General features: G+C 24.3%; 1 pseudogene; it reads left to right on the plus strand.

The window, feature by feature from the left end:
- LOC124368299 overlaps window positions 1–20,581 on the plus strand; it is a 64,801-nt pseudogene that overhangs the window by 26,488 nt on the left and 17,732 nt on the right.

Consider the following 20,581-nt stretch of genomic DNA (forward strand, 5'->3'; position numbering starts at 1 on the left):
TGTTATTGTTGAAGACTTACCTCTACACGTGGTGTGTTTTCCAAAAAATACATTTTAACAAACTCCAACACTTTAACAAACGAATATATGTTATGTCAATGTACAAATACACACATCTGCAACGATACCTTTAATTACAAATTTATAAGTACGAAAGAATTCAAGTGACCTGAGAAACGCAAACTTCTTCTATGTATTTTACTATAAAAGGAGACTAAACATTAACGATTTTACTACCAAAGCTATTCAATAAAGTACCTCATACAGAGCAAACCTATCACCACAATACAGGTTTCTGGATGGACATTAAAAAGTTGTAAGCAACTAGTTTTAAGTTTAGATAAACATGAAGTTTTTAATTTGCTGAATCACATATCTATTTTCCATAGAAAATTAAAGATGAAAAAGCTTGAGTGAATATCAAAAGTAAAGTTGAATTCTGCTTTATTTACTCGATCAGATGTTCTTTTGTAACCCAAAAACACTTGTAGATAGAACAAAAAATATAAAAATGTGTAAATGAGGAAATTTCAGGATTGGGGTATCTAATGTCATTTGAAGAAATATCATTATTTTTGAACATAGGTATAATTCTTAGTAAATATAAAAAAAGCCTACAAATATAGTAAAGTTGTTGTGAAAAAATTGAGAATTTTTATTTAAGTACTAACATTTGATAATTTAATCAGAGTTAGATATTAATTTATTGTATGTGAAACAAGAAGATAAATCTCATTTTTCAAACGCTGAATGAAATAAATTAGTGTTTTCACAATTGATCTGACTTCTCAATAAGAATTCGCATGCTAAAGATGTTTGATACATTTTTGTAAATCAGCTGATTTAAATGATTTCTATTACGCACATATGAATATGCAACAACATGAGGTTTGTAAACGAATTTATTTGCTCTATTTCTGTAACGAGGAAAACCTTTCTTATTTTTTTGGACTTGTGTGGATTCTGAAAGTACTTTTGATAAACTTTGTAATTTAAAAATAATCTTTAAAAATCAGAAACAACTAATATCCAAAAGATTATTCCATATGGCTTCATTCTTTATTTAGTATTGAATTCAAAGAATAAATTAAATACCAAAATGTTACAAAAATGTTGAATATTGCTTGATTTTCCACATAAAATTTGATTAAGGTGCTCAAAATTTGTTAACGAATTTTATAGCTAAAAATATATAATTTTAAGAACACAGACCCGCCAAATTTGACAGAAAAAGAAAAGAAATTTTATACAGAAATATATTTGTAAAATTTAGCGAAATTGCAGGATTTGATAATGAATGCAGATTAAAAGTTAGAGATCATTGTATTTATCTGGAAAATTTAGAGTAGCAGTTCTTCTATCTTCCACTTAAATTTAAAACTTTCCTAACAATATTTCCGATTTTTTTCTAAATATTGCAAATTAAAACACTTATTACAACAAAGAATGATCAAAACATTATGAGAATGCTGATCTAATTAGAACCGATACGAGTAAGGTGGTAAACCTACGACATTTGTAAATGTTCGTTTAGAGATGTAATTCATATTTATAGCTTCATCTGCCGAAAAATCAGCGAGAAATTTTAATGCAGTGATTTTAAACATAATAATAATAGTATAAGAAATGGTACATTTTTGAATCGAATACCACATCGAATGATACAAAACTTTTAAGATTTTACTAAGAAAAGATATATTTCCTTATGAATAGTAAATTATATGCTAAAATTATATCAGCATTTATATTGAAAAAACTTGATCTTACTAAAGTGCAGTTTCAGACCTATCTCAAAAATGATAGTATACGACTGTTTTAATTACAAACTGGAGAAATGTGATCCAAATATGAATCACTTTTATAGAGATAAAAAATTCATTTTGTGGCAGTGTAGAAAGAATCATGTAAACTTATTAGATACAATTTCATTGAGTTTTATATAAGCGATTATCCCATAGATCACGAACGTTTCAATACTGAAATTAAGAATTTAATTGGTAATATCAAGACAAATTTAATAGAGGAATTTTAGAAGAACTTTGAGGATTGAGATTTGAAAACATTCAGTTAAATGTAACGGAATAAAGTGTTGTATATAACCATAACATTAGAACCTCAAAATGAAATGATTATTTCAAGATAGTAAAGAATTTAGAAAATTTTATTTTGTTACAAGCTAAATACATGAACTTTATACGATAACGATAAAAAAATTAGCATTGCGTTTTAAGAATGATACAAGAATTTTTATTAAACAATAAGAACGATTCTGTACGATCTGGTTATAAAAATAAGGTACAATCTGGTATTTTTAGAATAATTGAAAGTTTTTTGGTTCATTCGAATCATATTTTATATGATTGTTTAAAATATTTTATCTATACATGAATAATAATTAAATACACTGTTAAAATTTAAGAAAAGTCTAAAAGTACATATTAAATAATTGTTGAAACCGAGATCGGTTATATAGAACTGTTGCAAAATGTTAAAAATGTAAAACAAATAAAAGTAAATTTATAAAGAATCCGAATGAATACACTGTCATTAGTAAAACGATTAAAAAATAAGAATAAACGTAGATTGAAGCTACAGAAATGCATGAACCGGTAAGAAATTATTTTGGAAAATTTAAAAATGATAACTCTAGGTGTTTGTGGAAGTAGATTTGGTCATGATGACCAAAATATGTTGTTTATTCTGTCATTTAGAATCCGTTTCTGGGTAGTTTATTTTATGTCTTAGGATATTTCCACATATGTTTATTTTTAACTAAAATTAGTGCTTGATTTCTGTTCATAACAATCTTTATGAAGAATATTTGGTTTCATAAAATTAATTTTTTAATTGTTTTATCATCACAGTTTGTATTTCATTTTGTAATTTTTAAACGTTTTAAAATCAATTCTGTAAAATCTTTTACTAATTTCAAAGTTTAATACTCACCATATTTTCAAACTTAATGTTCTAATTTTAGCCTCTTTTTATTCGATTTTAAATTAGAGAATAATCAAACACCACCTGAATAAACAAAAATTATAATGTTTAAAAAATGTTATACTATATATCGTCCTTTTTATTTATATATTTACATGCTAATTTTACCATCATCTTTGACATTAAATCTAACTGTGTGCCTCGTATTTGTATATTCTAAAATTTAACAAATATCTTTAGCTTAAACTAATTTCTTTTCATTATTTTATTAAAAAAATATTCCTTTTTTTTATTGAATTTGAAATTTATTATTGAATAGACCTACAACTGATTTTATTTTAAATATAACACATTTAACAAATAATTTAAAAAAGAACCAGACTTTAAAGAAAGTTTCGAAAAATATTTGTTAAAAATATTACCAATCAATAATGTTGTCAATGCTTCGGAAGATAAGTTCCTTTAAGCGAATGTAAACCAAAATTCTTTAATAATTTTAAATGATTTTATTTTATAAAAATTGAATATGTTATTAAAGATATCTCTTTCAAATTTATAGACATAAAATTGATCCTGCATTTATCTTTGTGAATGTTGTTCCGAAGTTATCAAACAAGTTATAATAAATCATTTGAGTATGTTTTATGTTTCTTAGAGTATACAATTTTGAAGATTATATTAAAGATTATTACCATCAAGCAACGTTTATATTGTTATCAAAATGATGCTAGTTTAGGCGAAAGAGTTATTGCACTTTCAATAGTTGGAGCAACGTTTTAAAAGAGAAAATTGTGAATCAGAATTGAAGAAAGTTTAAAATCCTAGCTGAACGAATAGAAAACAAATTTCCCAGCGTAACTTTCAGCAAAAATGTTCAATAAAACATTACATTTTTATTTTAAGCAACTAATTAATATGAAATTCAATCTACATCAATTTAAAAAGGGTAAATATAAGATATTTGTAACAAAATTGTAACACAAAAAAGTTAAAACACAAGGGAAAACTATCTAGAAATTAAAACTGAATCGTCCTTATAATCAGTTGAATTGAATTTATAAAATTGTAGTTTATTGAAAGATTTAGGGGAAAGATTTTCAAATTGTAAAACATTTTATACCTTACGTTAGGAAATTTAATAAGGAAAAATACTTATGTAAGTAGATAAAATAAATGATCCCTTTAGTTAGAAATATTTTATATTGTTAATTACAGAATTATAATATCTCACTGGATCTAGATTAGATGAACAACGTAATATGTGTTGTTAGATAAAACATAAACATGTAAATTAAGGCATTAAATACAATAATAATAAACAAATAAAATAATAATAAATATTTTGGAGGAGAGTTTTCATGCATGAAAATTAACTTGAAACGGTTTTAAAAAAATGAATATGGAATTGTAAATTTAGATTTAATTTTAGGAAGAGAAATTCTTTGGGTATGTTATTATTCTCAAATTCAAGACTATAAATTTTTCTTCTATTTTGAAGAATTCTAAAAGAAATATATTTCTATTTATAATATTTAGCTCTTTTTGCTTTAAAAAAATACAGATATTAAGATGTTATTGCCCAATAAATATGGATTCACAACATATTTTAAATTATTTAGCATAAAAATCAAAACAGCAAATTAAAAAAAAATGTAGACTTAGATAATAAGAAAAACACGAATTCAGTAATGACTGATGAAATCAATAAAGAATTCACAAACTGTATTCAACTATTTAATATATTTCAAGATCACTTTTATAAAACCTTCAAAGGTAATGTTAGGAAACTAGATAAAATAGATATTTTATTATCTTCACTTGTTTACAACTTTAATAATTTTAAAGATGTAAAATTTCATGAAATGATTGAAAAATTGACAAAATTCTATCATACTTTTAATACGTTTAAAATCTGATTTGAGCGGAATTTTCAGATAGTAGAGTTAGTTTTTGATTGCTTAAATAAGTTATATAAAAAGAAATACCGGAAATGAATAAAAACACGATTGTCAATGAATAAGGAACAAAACTAAACACATAAATATAAAGTTTTATTATTATATAAATGACGCTCATATATTGTGTAAAATGTATATAAATGCAAACGAATTATATAAAATATGATGTAAACATTACTGGAAAATTTTTCTGACAAATATATAGGTGCTAGGCGAAGATTTAGTTGAGACGACTATACACAAACACTTTTTTCCCGCACGCTCCCTGTGAGGCGCATTGGGATATGTAAGATTTATGTATTGAAATGTTGACTTGAATAAAGAGTTTTGAACTTGAACCTGAAACGTGAACAAACCATCCTACATACCACACCGTATCTATAGCGTAAAAAACCTACAAAACGGTCCAAACCAATCACAGCTCTAAATTATACAATACAAAACGCTATATTTAATATTTGTAACTTTTTGTTTAAAAATAAAGTGATAAACTTAGTAATACTAAGTGAATCTCATATAAAAAAATATAGGTGATATTTTTAAATATTTCAAAGTATTAACCTTGTACTATTTCGTAATGTGTTTTCAAAGTATAGAAAACTTAAGAAGCCAAGTGACGATTATATATTTTATATATGATATAATTGTAAATATTATATAAAAAAACACATACCATTATTTTCCTAATGAAAAAGTATGAGAATTTTCGGTTAATCAAGATTTTAATACGTTTATGTAGTTTAACGTTTGCATGTTACTTTTCATGCTTTTGTCCATGAAATTAAAATTATATCCACTGTATATTTTAGTTTGTTTTACTTTTGAAAAACTAACGCCAGAAATGTTTTTTTTAGTTTATTATAACGTTCTTTTATAATATACGTTTTTTAAAATTGTTGTTTTTAATAATACCTATGATTGTATTAGTTTTGTTTTAACAAGATATAACTATTCATGCACAATGGTATAAATGTATTATGGAACGGGCTAAATAAGTTGTATGAGAGGTTAGGAAGTAAAATGTTTAACACGAAACGGTTTAAAACTCTAAAGATAACGTGGCGCATCTAGCTTTGATCGAGAAAACTAAGTGGTAATAAATCCCAGCTACATTGTAGGTTTGTTATTTATCTCATTTCTTGAAAGTTATAATAGAATCAAAGATAATATTTTTATTACCAAGTATCAAAAAATTTATAGGTTAGAAGTTATTACTTTTAGGATAAATCAAAAAAAAAGTTTTTTCTTTCCCTTTTTTTAAAAAAATTTTTTTAAATTTAAATTTTAAAAAACTGAAGGGCCTTTTTTGGGGTAAGTAGAAAAATTTTTTTGTTTTTCATTTAAAACTAAAAATTTAGGGGAAAAAAAAACTGAGAAATTTTAAACGTTCTGAGGAAAAAACCCGTTTACCCTTGAAAATATAAAATTGAGGAAAATGGTTTCCAAGCGGGGAAAGGGGTTAAGCCGAAAAGAAAAAAAATTTAAAAATTCTCTCCTTTTCCCTTTTCCTAAAAAGGGGGGAAAAGGGAACCTTTTTCCCAAAAAAATTTAAAATTTTTAATTTAAAATTTTTAAAAAAAATTTAAAAAGAAAGTTTTTAAAAAACCAAAATTTTTTTTTAAAAAAAAAGGGGAAAAAAAGAGGGGGGGGAAAAGAGAGAAGAGGGGGGGGGGGAAACAGAGGAAAAGGGGAAAAAAAAAGGGGAAAAAAGGGGGGGGGGGTTAAAGGGGGGGAAAAAAAAAGGGAAAGGGGGAAGGGAAAAAAAAGGGGAAAAGGAAAATAAAAAATATATTTTTAAAAAATTGCTTTTTAAAATGTAAAAAATCAATTTTTTAAAATTAAAAAAATATTATACTTATCTTTCTTCTTGGGGAAAATTTGGTGTTAAAAAATGCATTTAAATTTTTTTTCCCCTTTTTTTAATTGAAGACCCGATTTTTAAAATATTGAAAAGTTTAAATTTTTTAATAAAATTTTTAAAAAACCAAAAATCCCAAAGGTTATCTTTCCGCAAGTTTTTTCCCCAAATACAAAAGTTTTACAGAAAATTTTTTTGAGATTTTTTCCCTTATCCCTGTCCCTTAAGGGTCCCAAAAAAAAAACGGGTTTTCGGGTTTTGGGAATACTTTAGCCCTTCCTTTAATGGTTTTTTAAAATTTTTTCTTTATCCCTTTTTTATATAGGAGAAAAAATTTGGGGAATTTAAAACTATTTTATTTGGGAAAAAATTTCCATTTCATAAAAAAAAAAAAGGGGGAAGGGGAAAAAAAAAAAGAAAAAAAGGAAAAAAGAAAAAAAAAAGGGAAAAAAAAAAAAAAGGGGGAAAATTTGGGGGAAAAAGGGGGGGAGGGGGAAAAGAGGGGAAAAAAAGGAAAAAAAAAGGGGAAAAAAAGGGAGGGGGGGGTTTGGGGGGGGGGGGGAGAAAACGAAGGAAAAGGGGGAAAAGGAGGGGGAGAAAGGAAATTTTAAGGAAAAAACTGTATTTAAGTTAAAATTAAAAAAATTTTAAAAAAATTTTTAATTAATTTGTTATAGTTTTTTAATTTAAATTTTTTTAAAAATTTGTTTTTTTAAAATTTTTAAAAAAAAGCTAGATAAAATAATTCCGGGAAAAATAGATAATTTAAAATTTTTCCAATTTTTAAGGTGAAAAAAATTTTTTTCGGTTTTTTCAAATTTGGGGGATTATAGTATTTTTTGGTCTTAATCTTATTTTAGTTGGGAATTTAAATATAAAAAAAACCTTTTTCTTTTAAATTTAAAATAATTTTTTTTTTTCGAAAAAAATTTTTTGAAAAAAAATTTTTTTTTAAAAAATGATTTTTTATAAATTAATTAACAAATATTAATTTTAAACGTAAAAAAGTTCCAATAAATTCTACGTCTTCTAAATTTTTAAAAACTTAAAAAATTTTTAATAGAAAATTAAAAAAACCCTTTTTTTTAAAATTTTAAAAAATAAAAATTATTAAAAATTTTTATAAAATTTTTTTTTATTAAAAAAATCCATTTTGTCTAAAAAGATGCCTTAGTATTAAAATTGAATTATTTTTTCTTTTCTTAAAAACATAAAGGAAAAAAAACATTTTCATTTGAAATATTTTTTCCGTAGTATGTTTTAAAATTTTTTTAAAAAAAAAAAATTCTATTTTTAAAAAAAAAGAAAAAAAATTTTTTTTTTTCCAATCTTGTTTTTCCCCCAAATTGCAAACAAGGGGGGGGCTAAAATTTGCACGTTTCGGGTTTAAATACCCCTTTGTTAAAAATTAAAAAAATTTTTTTATATCTTAGTTTAAAAAAAAAAGTTTTTTAAAAAAAAAAAAGAAAATAAGGGGGGTAATTCCTAATTTAAAAGAAAAAAAAATTTTTTTAAAAATTAAAAAAAATACACATTTTTAAAGAAAAGGATTAAAAACAAAAAAAAATTGATAACAAAAAAAAAATAACTTTTTGGGGTTTTAAAATACTTTTAAACTTTTTTATTTGGAGAAACTTTTCCCCTTTCCTGGGTAAAAAAAAACTTACTTTAAACTTTTAGTTTTTATTTCCAGTTTTTGCCCTTTAGTAATAAATGGGAAAATTAAAATCGTAAAGGGGTACAATTTACCGGTTTAAAAAAGAATAATTTTTGGGTTTTTTTCTTGATATATTAATAAAAAGCAAAAAAATTAAAAATTTAAAACTTTTAAATTTTAAAAATATTTTAAAATATAATTAATTTAAAATTTTCCCACTTTAGTATTAATTTTTTTAAAAAATTTTTCAAAACTTTTAAAATTTTTCCCAAAAAAAAATTTTCCCTAAACCCCTTTTAAAAAAATTTATTTAAAAATTTTTGTAATTTGGGGGGTTTTTTTAAATTAGTTAATTTATAAATGATTTTAAAATTTTTTTTTTAAATTTCTTTAATAAGTTGTAATTTTAAAAAATTTTTTAAAAAAATTTTTTTTGATTTTTAAAAATCAAAAAACCGGGTTTTTTCCCTTTCGTAATTTTGGATTTACTCGTTAAGGAGTTTTATTTTTGGGGTTTTTTTATTTTTTTTACGTGGGGGGGGAATAAATTTTAAAATTTTTTTTCATAGGTATAAAAGTTTTGGAAATGTAAATTTAAGTACCTTTTGGGGTTTTGGTTTTTTCCCCAATTTTTTGATAAAAAAAAATTAATTAAAAAAGCCGGGTTTTTAAAAGTTTTTGCAAAAATTTTATTTCTTTATTCTTTAAATTTTTTTTAAAGTTTTTAACAGTTTAAAAATTTAAAAATTTTTTAAAATTTTTTTTAAAGTTATAAAAATACCAAAATTTTTTTTTCAAAACCAAGTGAAAACCCCCCCCAAAAAAATTTTTCCCTAAAAGGGTTTTTCTTTTAAAAATTTTTTAATTTGGTTTTTTTTTAAAAAAAAAAATTTTTTTCCCCAAAAAAAAGTTAAGGAAAAAAGTTAATTTTAAAAAAAGAATTGTAAAAATTTAAAAAATAGAAAAAACAAGTTTAATAAATTTGCCACGTTTAAAATTTTTAAAAAAAAAAACTATTTTTTAAATTTTTTTTTAATTTGTTTCAAAAAAGTTTAGTTCTTTTTTTAATTGTTTTTATTTTAAAAAAATAATTTTATTAAGTTTTTTAAAATTTTTTTTCCTAAAATTTTTTTAAAAATTTTCCCCATTCTTTCCAAAAATTTTACAATAAAAATTTTAATTAAAAACCCCAGAGAAAAAAAAATTATTTTTTTAAAATTTTTTTAAACGTTTTTATTGTTGCATTAAATAAACTAAAAAATTTAAATTGGGAAAAAGAAAAAAGGGTTGTTTTAAAAATTCTTGGGGAAAAAACCTTTTTTTAATTAAAAACCCCCCCCAAAATTTTGGGCTACGGGGTTTTTTTTTTCGTTAAGTGTAAATTTTTATTTAATTTTAAAAAATTTTTTTTTTTTACCATTTTTTTTAAAAAAAAGTTTTAAATTAAAAATTTTAACTGATTTTTAAAAAATTAAAGGAAAAAAATTTAAAATTTTAAAATTTTAAAAATTTTAAAAATTTTTTTTTAAAAAAATTTTTTTTTTTAAATTTTAAAAACTGCCTTTCTTTTTAAAAAATTTTTCCAAAAAAGTTTTTTTTAAAAATTTTTATTTTTAAAAAAAAAAAAATCCCTTTTTTTATAAAATTAAAAAAAAAAATCCCGATTTTTTTTATTAATTTTGTTTTTTAAAAAAAAATTTTTTAAAAAAAATTTTTTTTTAAAAAAAAGCTTATGTTTTTTTAAAAATAAACTGTCTAAAAAAAAAATTTTGCTCAATGGTTTTACCTTAATACGTCCCAAATTTTCAATTTTTTTAAAAATTTTCCTAAAACTAAATTTGGGGACGGGTTTTAAAAAACCCGAAAAGGTTATAATCATTTAAAAACCCTTTTAAAAATTAATTTTATATATGATTTCGATATTTTTTTTTTGAAAATTTTTTTTTAAAAAACTGTCCAAAGGATTTTCAAAAAATTTAGGAAAATTTTTAAATTTTTAATAAAATTTAAAATGGAAGACCTGTAAAAATAACCAAAAAAGGGAAAGTTTTTTAGAACAAAATAAAAAAAAAAAATTTTGGGTTTGAAACAAAAATTTTAAAAAATAAACTTCAATTTAATTCACTCTAAAGCCTTTAAAAACTAAAATGAAAAAAAAATTTTTTAATTATTTTAAGTTTAATTATCATTTCTATTTTGTATTTAATTTTTAAAATTTATTTTTTTTACAAATTAAAAATTTTTTTCTTCGGACAAACTTTTTTAATTTATTTTTTATTTTATTTTAAAAAAAAAAAGGCCCCAAAAAAAATTAAATTTTTAAAAAGCTGGTTGTTTTAAAAGTCCCTAAATTGTGTTTTTAAATCGGAAAAAATTTTTTGGGAAAAAAAAGGAAAAATTTTGGTAAATAAAAAAAGAAAAAAAGGGGCAAAAAAAAAAAAAAGTGAACTTTTTTTTTAATATATAAAAAAACCATTTTATTTTTAAAAAAAACTTTTAAACGTTTTAAAAAAATTTTATAACTTAAAAATTTTGGTCCAGTTAGTTCGGGGTTTTTTTATTTAAAAAAAAAAAAAAAATTTTATTTTTTCAATATTGTTTTTAAAAAAAACAAAAAAAATTTTAAAACCCCTTTTTTTTATTTTTCTTTTTTTCCTAAAATTTTTTCTTTTTAAAATTTTTTCTTTTTTAAAAATTTTAAAAAAAAAGTTTTAAAAATTTTTTTTTTAACTTTTAAAATTTTTTTAAATTTTGGATTTAAATTAAAATTTCTTTAATAATTACAAAATTTTTTAAAAATTTTTTTTATTTTTCAAAAATTTTTTGGGGGGGTTTCTAATAAAAAAAATTTTTTAGGAAACCCAACAAAATTTTTTACCCCTTTTTTGGAGTTTGGCCCCCTAACTTTGTGTGTCTAAACAAACCCAATATTTTAAATTTTAAAGGTTTTTGGGTTTTTTAAATTGATTCCTTTTAGCAAATTTTTTAAAATTTTCCCAATTTTTTTAGTGTACCTTTTTTTTTTTAAAATTTTTGTAAAATTTTTTGATCTTTAAACTTTTTTTAAAAAAAAGTGAATTTAAATTTTTTAAGGTCCAAAAAAAAAAAACGGATAAATTTTTTTTTCAATTTTTTCCTCTTTAAAAGAATGCCCCCTTTTAATTTTATTTAAAAAGGGGTTAAAAATTCGAACAAAATTTAAAAAAATGTTAATTTAAAAAAAAAACAAAAAATATTTTTTTTATTCCTTAGTAAAATAAAATAAAATCCGAATTTTATTTTTTAAAATTTTCATTTCTAATTTATTTTGGGGAAATAATGGGGGGTATATATTTTTACAGTTCCCTTCCCCCCGGTAAATTTAAGGGAATTTATTTTACCCCCCTTTTTAATGGAAAAATTTTTTAATTTAAAAAACCCCCGTCTACCAAAAGACACTTAAATTAAATAGTTTTGGGGGAAAAAATTTTTTTAAAAGATTTGGGTTTTGGAAATTTTTAACCCCCAAATTTTTTTTCCCAAAAATTTTAATTTGAATTGTTGGTATTTTTCTTTGTGGAACTTTTTTAAAGATAGAAAAAAATTTATTATTGCATAAAATTTTAAGGGGAATTTTTTTAAAAAAACGTTAATAAAAAATTTTAAAAAATTTTTGGGGGTTTTCCCCAAAAAAATTTCTAAACAATAAAATTTAATTAAAATTTTATTTGGGAAAACATTTTAAATTTGAAAAAAAGGGAAAAACCCCAATTTTTTCAATTTTTTTAAAAAATAAATAAATTTCTTTTTAAACCAATAAATAGGTATTGAATTTTCTTTTTAAAATTTTTAAAAAAGGTCCGTTTGGGCAATTTTTTTATTTTTTAAAAATTTTAAAAATATAAAAAAAAATGTCTGCTTGAATTTTTCATGGGGTTTTTTTTGAAGCCGGGGGGGGTAACGTCGTTTTCTTTTGCACATTTTTTCATTTCAAAAAAATTTTTTTTTTAACACTTAAAGGTTTTTTGGGGGTTTTAACAATGGGGGTTTAAGGTTTCATTTTAGGTTAAGTCTCTTTTAAAAGCCTTTTAAAAAAAACCCCCAAAATTTTGAAAAACCTGGCCCCTTTTTAAATAATTGGTTTTAATTAAGTTTTTTAAAAATGGGGTTGGTTGGAAAAAAATACGTTCAAGTGTTTTGGGGGCCTTAAAAAATTATTTAAAATAAAAAAAATAAGGTCAATTTAAAGGGCTTTGTTTTTATTTTTATAATTAAATTTTAAATTTGAATTCCTTGGGGACCCTTTTTTTAAAAATTTTGGTTTTTTATAGATTAATTTTTAAAAAATTTTTAAAAAAAGATTTTTTTTAAAAAAAATTAAAGTTTTTTAAAAAAATTAAAATGGGTTTTTTAAAAAAAAAAAAAAAAAAAATAATAGTATTTTAATGTAATGAATGGGGGTTTTTAAATTAAAAAGTAATCTATTACTTTTCACCTTTATTTTTCAAAAGTTTTCCCCAAATTTTGGGTTAAACCGGGGTTTTAATTTTGTTCCTTAAAAAGGAAAAAAATTAATTTTTTTTTTTTAAATTTTTATTTTAATTTCTTTTAAAAAATTTGGGTTTTACTTTAAAGGGTTTAATAAAAAATATTTCCGTTGCAAAAAATTTTTTGTAACTTTTTATTAAAAAAATTTAAAAAAAAGGGTTTTATACTATGGTTTAACCAAAATTAATTTTTTTAATTTAAAAAAAATTTAAAAATAAAAATTATAAAAGTTGTAACAAAAAAAATTTTTTTTAAAAATTTTTTAATTTTTAAACGGCTTAAAAATGTTAAAAAAGGTTTAAATTAAAATATCCCCAAAAAAGACATCCAATTTGGGGTTTTTATTTTTCCTTTTTTAAAAATTTAAAAAAAACCCTTGCCGAATTTTTTCGAAAATAAAGGAAGTTTTAAAAAAAAAATTTTTAAAATCCGGGGTTTTTAAAGATTAGGGTTTAATTTAAAATTTAAAATAAATAAAAAAAATAAAAAACCTTTTAATGAAATAACCCTTTTTGTTTTAATTTAAACCCAAAAATGTGAAAAATAACAAAAAGTTTTAAAAATTTTTTTGGATTTAAAAAATTAACCCCAAAAGAATTTGGGGAAACCCCCATTATTTAAAGGTTTTTTTATTTTTTCCCCGATTATAGGATTTTTGGACGCATTTTTACTTTAAACCAATTTTGGACCCTCAAGGGGTAAAAATAATTTAGAAGGTCTTAGAAAACGAATTTCTTGGGAAAAAAGGGATTTTAAAAACCTTAAAAAAAAAACTAGTTTAATTTTTAAATAACCCCAAATTAAAGATTTAAATTTTTTTGTGTTTTAAAAGAAAAATTTTTTTTGTTATATTTTAAAAAAAAAAAATTAAAGGCTTCCGGGAGGTTAAATTTATTGTTAGAAACACTACAAAATAAATAATCCTTTAAAATCCATTAGTTAGTATTGGAAATGGGTTTTGGAGGGTTTTCCCAAAAAAAGTGATTTTCCCGTAAAAAAAATTTATTGAAAAGGAAAAAAGGGGGGGATCCCTTATCTTTGTTTTTATGGGCGTAAAGGTTATTTCAACCCCTGTGTTTAATTTTAAAAAATTTTTAAAAAAAATTTTTTTACTTAAATTGTTTGCTGTTTTAACCCGGAAAAAATTAAATAGAATAAGGGTTTTAATTTTTTTTTCCCCCGTCTAAAAAAAAAGGTTTAAAAAAATAAATTTAAAAATTTTAAATTTTTAAAAAAATTTTTTGAAAACATTTTTTTGTAAATTTAATTTTTTTACGTTTTTTCAAACGAAAAAAAGTATTTAAAATTTTAACCTAGAATTTTGGGTTAAATTTTAAAAGGGGGAATGGTTTTTTTAAAAAATTTTAGGAACTGGTTGGGGGTTTCCCGCCAAAAATTTTTTTAACATTTTTTTCTTTTATTAAAAAAATTATTCTTACCGCTTTTTTTAAAATTTGTTTCAATTTTTTTTAAATTTTAAAAACACGCTTTTGCCAAATGTAAAACTCTAGGCTAAAAAATTAATTAAAAAATTTTTTTAATTTTTTATTTAAAATAAATTATAATTTGAAAAAATAAATTTTTTTTTTTAAAATTTTTTATTTGAACAATTAGAGCAAAAATTTCATTGGGCAAAATTTTTTAAAATTTAAAAATCCAAAAAGCTTTTTTTTGTAAAAAAAAGTAATAAAATTTGAAGTATTTTTAAAATTTAACAAAAAATTGTTTATTTTTTAAAATTTTTAAAAAAATTTTGTGGGTTATAAACTTTTTTTAAAACAAAAAATTAAATTTTTAAAAATTTTTTAGTTTCTTTGGTTTTTCTTAAATTTTTTAAAAAGGTTTTTAAAAAAAATTTTTTGTTATTAATTAGGAAAAAGTAAAAAATTTTAAAGTTTGAAAAAATTTAAAATGAAAATTTTGAAAAACCCTTTTTAACAAATTTTTTTAAAAATGTAAAAATTTTAAAAAACGGGTTTTAAAAAATTTTAAATTTGGTTCATTTTAAAAAAAAACCCCTTTTTGGGGAAAATCATTTTAAAAAAAATTTTTTTTTTCCTTATAATTTTAAAAAAAATTAAATTGTTATTGGGAAAATTTAAAAAAAAAAATTTTATTTATTTTTTGGTAAAAAGAAAAAAATTTGATTTTAATTTTTTTTAAATAAATGTTTTAAATTTACTTATTTAAAGGGGGCCTTCCCAAAAAAAACCCCTTTTTTTTAAAATTTAAAATTTTCCAAATTTAAATAAAATTTTTTTTTATTTTTTTAAAATAAAAATAAAAAAAAAAAAAATAAAATTTTGGAATAAAAAAAACAAAAATTTTTAATTCTTTTTTTGGAACCAATTAAATTTTAAAAAAAATTTTTTTAAAAAAATATAATTTAAAAATTAAATTTTTTAATTTTTAACCTTTAAAACCAAAAATTTTTTTTAAAGAAATCGGGGGATAAAACCATTTTTTTTGGTTTTAGTTTTTTTTTAAATTTCTTAAAGGTTTTTAAATTTGGTTTTTAAAGGGTTTCAAATTAATTTTTTAAAAAAAGGTTTTAAATGGGGGTGTTTTTAAAAAATAAAATTTATTTTTTAAAATTGAAATTAAGTTAATTTTCAACCCAAAAAATTTTTATTATTTGAAAATTTTTTTTAAAAATTTTACACTCGAAAACCTAAAAAATGTTTTTAAGTTTTTAATTTTTGGGAAATATTATTTGAAAGGGGAAAAAAAATAAAAAAATTAATTTTATTTCCGTAAAAAATCATTTTTCCCTTTTAAAAAACCCCTCAAGCAGGATTTTGTTTTAAACCTTTTTTTACGGGGGAAAATTTCACATTTTTTAAAAAAATAGAATTTTTTATTTTAATTTTTTTAAAGGGGTTTTATTTAATATATTTAAATTTCCTTTTTTTTTAAAAATAATAATTTTTTTATAAAAAATTTTAAAAAATAAAAAAATAATTTAATAAAAAAATTTTTAATTTTTCCCAAAAAAATAAATTTTTAAAAAAAAACCAAACCCTTTTTTTTTGAAAAATGATTTTTTGCCCAAAATTAACAAAAAATTTAACAATTGGTTGGGGCCCCCAAAGGTTTGAAAAAGGGGGGGAGGGGGAAAACGAATCCCAAAGGGCCCAACGCGAAAACCTATTCAATTTTACTTTTTGTTAAAAAATTTGGGTTTGGTTTTAAAAAACTTTTAAAAAGGTTTTGTTTTTTTAACCTTTTAATGTAGGGCAGCAAATCATTATGTCGGTCTTCCCTTTTAAAAAATTTTTTTTAAGGCTTTTTAAAACCTTTTTAAAAAAAAATTTTTAAAAAAAGGGAAAACACGAATTGACTTTAACCAAAATTTTCTTAAAAAAAACAACCGTCATTTGAATTTTATTTTTCCAAAAAAATTTTCTAAATCGTTAAAAAAAAAAATGGGCAATCCCCGGTTTTTTTAAGAAAATTTTAAAAAACCCGGGGAAAAAATTTGCGGGGGAAAAATTTTTTTTTAAAAATTTAAAAAAAATAAGTAAAATGTTCCTTTTTTTTTTTTAAAGTATTTTTTTTTAAAATTAAAAAATTTTAAATTTTTATTTGAAGAAAAGGTTGAATTTTTATTTTTTTATTCCCTTTTAAAATTTTTGTTGCTTTTTATTTTTTATTTTTTACAAAAGGGGGGTTAAATACATTAAAATTAAAATTTACCCAATATTTCCGTTGGTTTTTTTTATACTTCCAAAAAAAAAATTTTTTTAAAAACCCTTTTTCATTTAAAAAAATAATAAAAAGTTTAAAATTGTTAGAAAAAAGGGGCCCCCGGGGTTTTTCCCCAGGGGAACGTAAACAACGCAAACCAGCAAACACGAACTCCTTCGAAGCCCCAAACAAATTATATTCAAACAGCTGCCTGGCGAAGCTCAAAAAATACGACCAAAAAAAAACACGTCCATAGAGGAATATAAAAAATAATATAATATAAATACTTTGTGGTTTTCAAAGCACTAATCAACCTATCGATTTATGTCAAACAATTCGCGGCAATATCAGATCGATTTTTTATAAGAAAAATTACAGGCGAAAAACGTGACGTACCTATATTACGGCCGTTGGGCGATTTTCAGTTTGAGTAGCCGTAATATAGGTACGTTTGCGTGCAAAGGGTTAACACATTTACTGCAATTGTATACTGACTGAGTGATCTAGATTTGTCTATATATAGAAACTCAAAAAGAACACGTTAATGAAGAAAACAGGATTTTTCTTACACTTTCCAACGTTTAATGATACAAATAAATCAATAACACAACGTTTCGAGATCTGCTCTCTTCTTCCGGTAAATAACTAACCTAACACATAATGTAGTTATTTACCTGAAGAAGAGATCTGATTGCAGATCTCGAAACTTAGTTTTACTGACTGTTTGTATTACTGACGGATGGCAAATTTCCATAAAAAATCTTGTTTCCTTCACAATTCTCCATCTTCATAAACAAACTTCAACTAAAGAACCCGTTAATATTGACATTCAGAGAAAAACTTAGTCATAAGAAATATCACGGCATTTAACAGGTTCCTGTACGATCCACGGCGGTCTACCGTGCTCAACGTGTTAATGTCTCCCTATACAAGTTTTAATTTTAGCTTGAGTAATTGTCTAGGTTATGCATGCGTAAAACAAATAAAATTTATTTAATTATGTTTTCAAAAATTAACCTTTTGAGATTTTTTGTTTACACTTATCTTGTCTGCAAAATAGCTTTTATAATAGCTAATATGTTATTTAAAATAATAATGTTTAGAATAAAACACTAATTTTCAATAGTAGATTAAATCAAATACAAAGTTTATTTTTAATAATAAGATAATGGGATATAATATTTATATTATATATAAAGCATTCAAATAAGAAATCATTTTTATTATTTAAATAGGGTTTGCACAATGCTTTGTCTTAGTCTAATGGCATTCAGATTTATGGTCCCTAACACAAAAATCATCTGCTCAAATTCCTTGTAAAATATATCATAATCCGCTTGTAATATAAATTAATTTAATAAATGCAATTTAACAAAATGTACATATTAAAGTCCCCTCATCTTGTTCCAGGGTTACTGATGAGTTTCGGTTTTGCTGCCTGGCAAGACATTGTCCGACTCTGCCTTCCGCCCCCTGATGAGTTCAGCAGCTGCGAGGATCTGATGAGCAATCTCGTCCTGAGGACTGTGTGTTCTGGCTGCTAGCAGGCATTGCGATCGTGGGAAACATCCTTGTCATTGTTTGGCGGAGCGGCTATAGCTTATTGCAATCAGGGTACTTACTTATCATGCAATCTACCACTGAGACTGTGTCTGGCTGCTAGCGGGCATTGCGATCGTGGGATACACCCTTCACATTATTTGGTGGAGCGGTTATATCTATTGCAACCAGGTACTTACCTATATCATGCAATTCTACCACAGAGCCAGTGTCTGGCCGCTAGCAGGCATTGCGATCGTGAGGAAACATCCTTGTCATTGTTTGGCGGAGCGGCTATAGCTATTGCAATCAGGTACTTACTTATCATGCAATCTAGCACTGAGACTGTGTCTGGCTGCTAGCGGGCATTGCGATCGTGGGAAAACACCCTTGTCATGTTGTTTTGGCGGAGCGGCCGGCTATAGCTATTGCAATCAGGTACTTACTTATCATGCAATCTAGTACTGAGACTGTGTCTGGCTGCTAGCGGGTATTGCGATCGTGGAAACACCCTTCTCATTGTTTGTTTGGTCGAGCGGTGTTTATATCTAATTGCAACCAGGTACTTACCTATCATGCAATCTACCACTGAGCCAGTGTCTGGCTGCTAGCAGGCATTGCGATCGTGGGAAACATCTTTTCATTGTTTGGCGGAGCGGCTATAGCTATTGCAATCAGGTACTTACTTATCATGCAATCTAGTACTGAGACTGTGTCTGGCTGCTAGCGGGCATTGCGATCGTGGGTAAGCACCCTTCTCATTGTTTGGTGGAGCGGTTATATCTTATTGCAACCAGGTACTTACCTATCATGCAATCTTACCACTGAGCCAGTGTCTGGCTTGCTAGCAGGCATTGCGATCGTGGGAAACATCTTTTTCATTGTTTGGCGGAGCGGCTATAGCTATTGCAATCAGGTACTTACTTCTAATGCAATATACCACCGAGCCAGTGTCTGGCTGCTAGCAGGAATTGCGATCGTAGGAAACACCCTTTTCATTGTTTAGTGGAGCGGCCATAGCTATTGCAACCAGGTACCTTACTTATCATAAAATCTACCACTGAGCCAGTGTCTGGCTGCTAGCAGACATCGAGATCATGGGAAACATATTCGTCGTTGTTGGGCAGATTTGCTACAGCTCTGCATCCAGAAACTTATTCACCATTTAATCTAGTTGTTGGACCGTATGAAGGCCGCTAAGAGACATTGGTGATCATAGGAAAAGGCGCGATGACACGTCCTGGCAACAATACCTTTGCCGAGTCCGTCACCAGCTGCTAACCTGCCACCTCATCTCCTTTGATTCCTGAATTAAGTTATTCTATTTCTGTTTTTCCTGGGTGCTCCACTTTAACCAACGTTTCCCATCTAATACAAACGAATTCAACATTTCTCAATGGGTTTCAAAATGCCCAATCTGCCACTAACAAGCTCAACGAAATTGAACTGATAAGTGAATAAATGAACCACAGATGTAGTTGTATTGGAGAAACGGTTTTTTAACGACATTGGCCTAAAGCAAATTCTAAATTTCGTATTAGCTAATTCATATTGCTGACATCTTTCCAAAAGAGGAGGTGTCGCCATTTTTTCGTCAGGAAAAATTTTACTTTTTCTCCCTTTTCACTTTTCACTCGTTACAAGTATTGAAAAGATTTAGAAAGAAACAGTCGGGATGGAATCCAATCCAAAACAGAGACAAAATTAACATCATCGGAATCTCGTAATTCTCTCCCAATGGGAATAAGGGAAATTCACTTAATAACATTTTTAAGCCCTACTAATGGATTTGACTATCCATTAAGTTATGTTCTAATGGGGGATTTTAACATAAATGCGATCAACATGCAATAACATCAATTAGCGTCGCTGCTCTGTCTCTAAATTCCTGGAAAACAACTCTGCTTTTTACTTACTAAATGTGCCATGATGAATAGCCGAGACATACATGAGTATGAGACTAGGGACAGAGATATCTACCAAACTGGTAGACACAGTACTATAGTTTATGAACGTTTGCCTTCACAGACAGGTGATTATCTCGTCAACAAATTACCAGATTCAATTAAAAGCGCCTCAAAACATCCAAGGTGTTTAAAAACTCGGTTGAAGCACTTTTAGTGTCACAAACCTTTTATAATGATAGCGAGGTTTTGGTATGTGAATCGAAGAGAACCAATTAAGGAAACTGGCTCACTCTGTAGCTGGGAGTGGGAATAATTGGCGAACGAATGAATACATGTAAGTTTGCAAATTGTATGTTTTAAATGACATTTCTGGAGGCGTGTAATGACAAACTTTTAGCGAGTTAAGAATAAAAAATTGACTTTTGACATTCTTCGTTAAAATTTTCTGGTAATAAAAATCTGGTTTGATTTAATATGATCTATGTTCTTAACCTAATAAATAATAAACTTA

This window comes from Homalodisca vitripennis, chromosome 8 (assembly GCF_021130785.1).
Source record: "Homalodisca vitripennis isolate AUS2020 chromosome 8, UT_GWSS_2.1, whole genome shotgun sequence".
Classification (NCBI taxonomy): Eukaryota; Metazoa; Arthropoda; class Insecta; order Hemiptera; family Cicadellidae; genus Homalodisca; species Homalodisca vitripennis.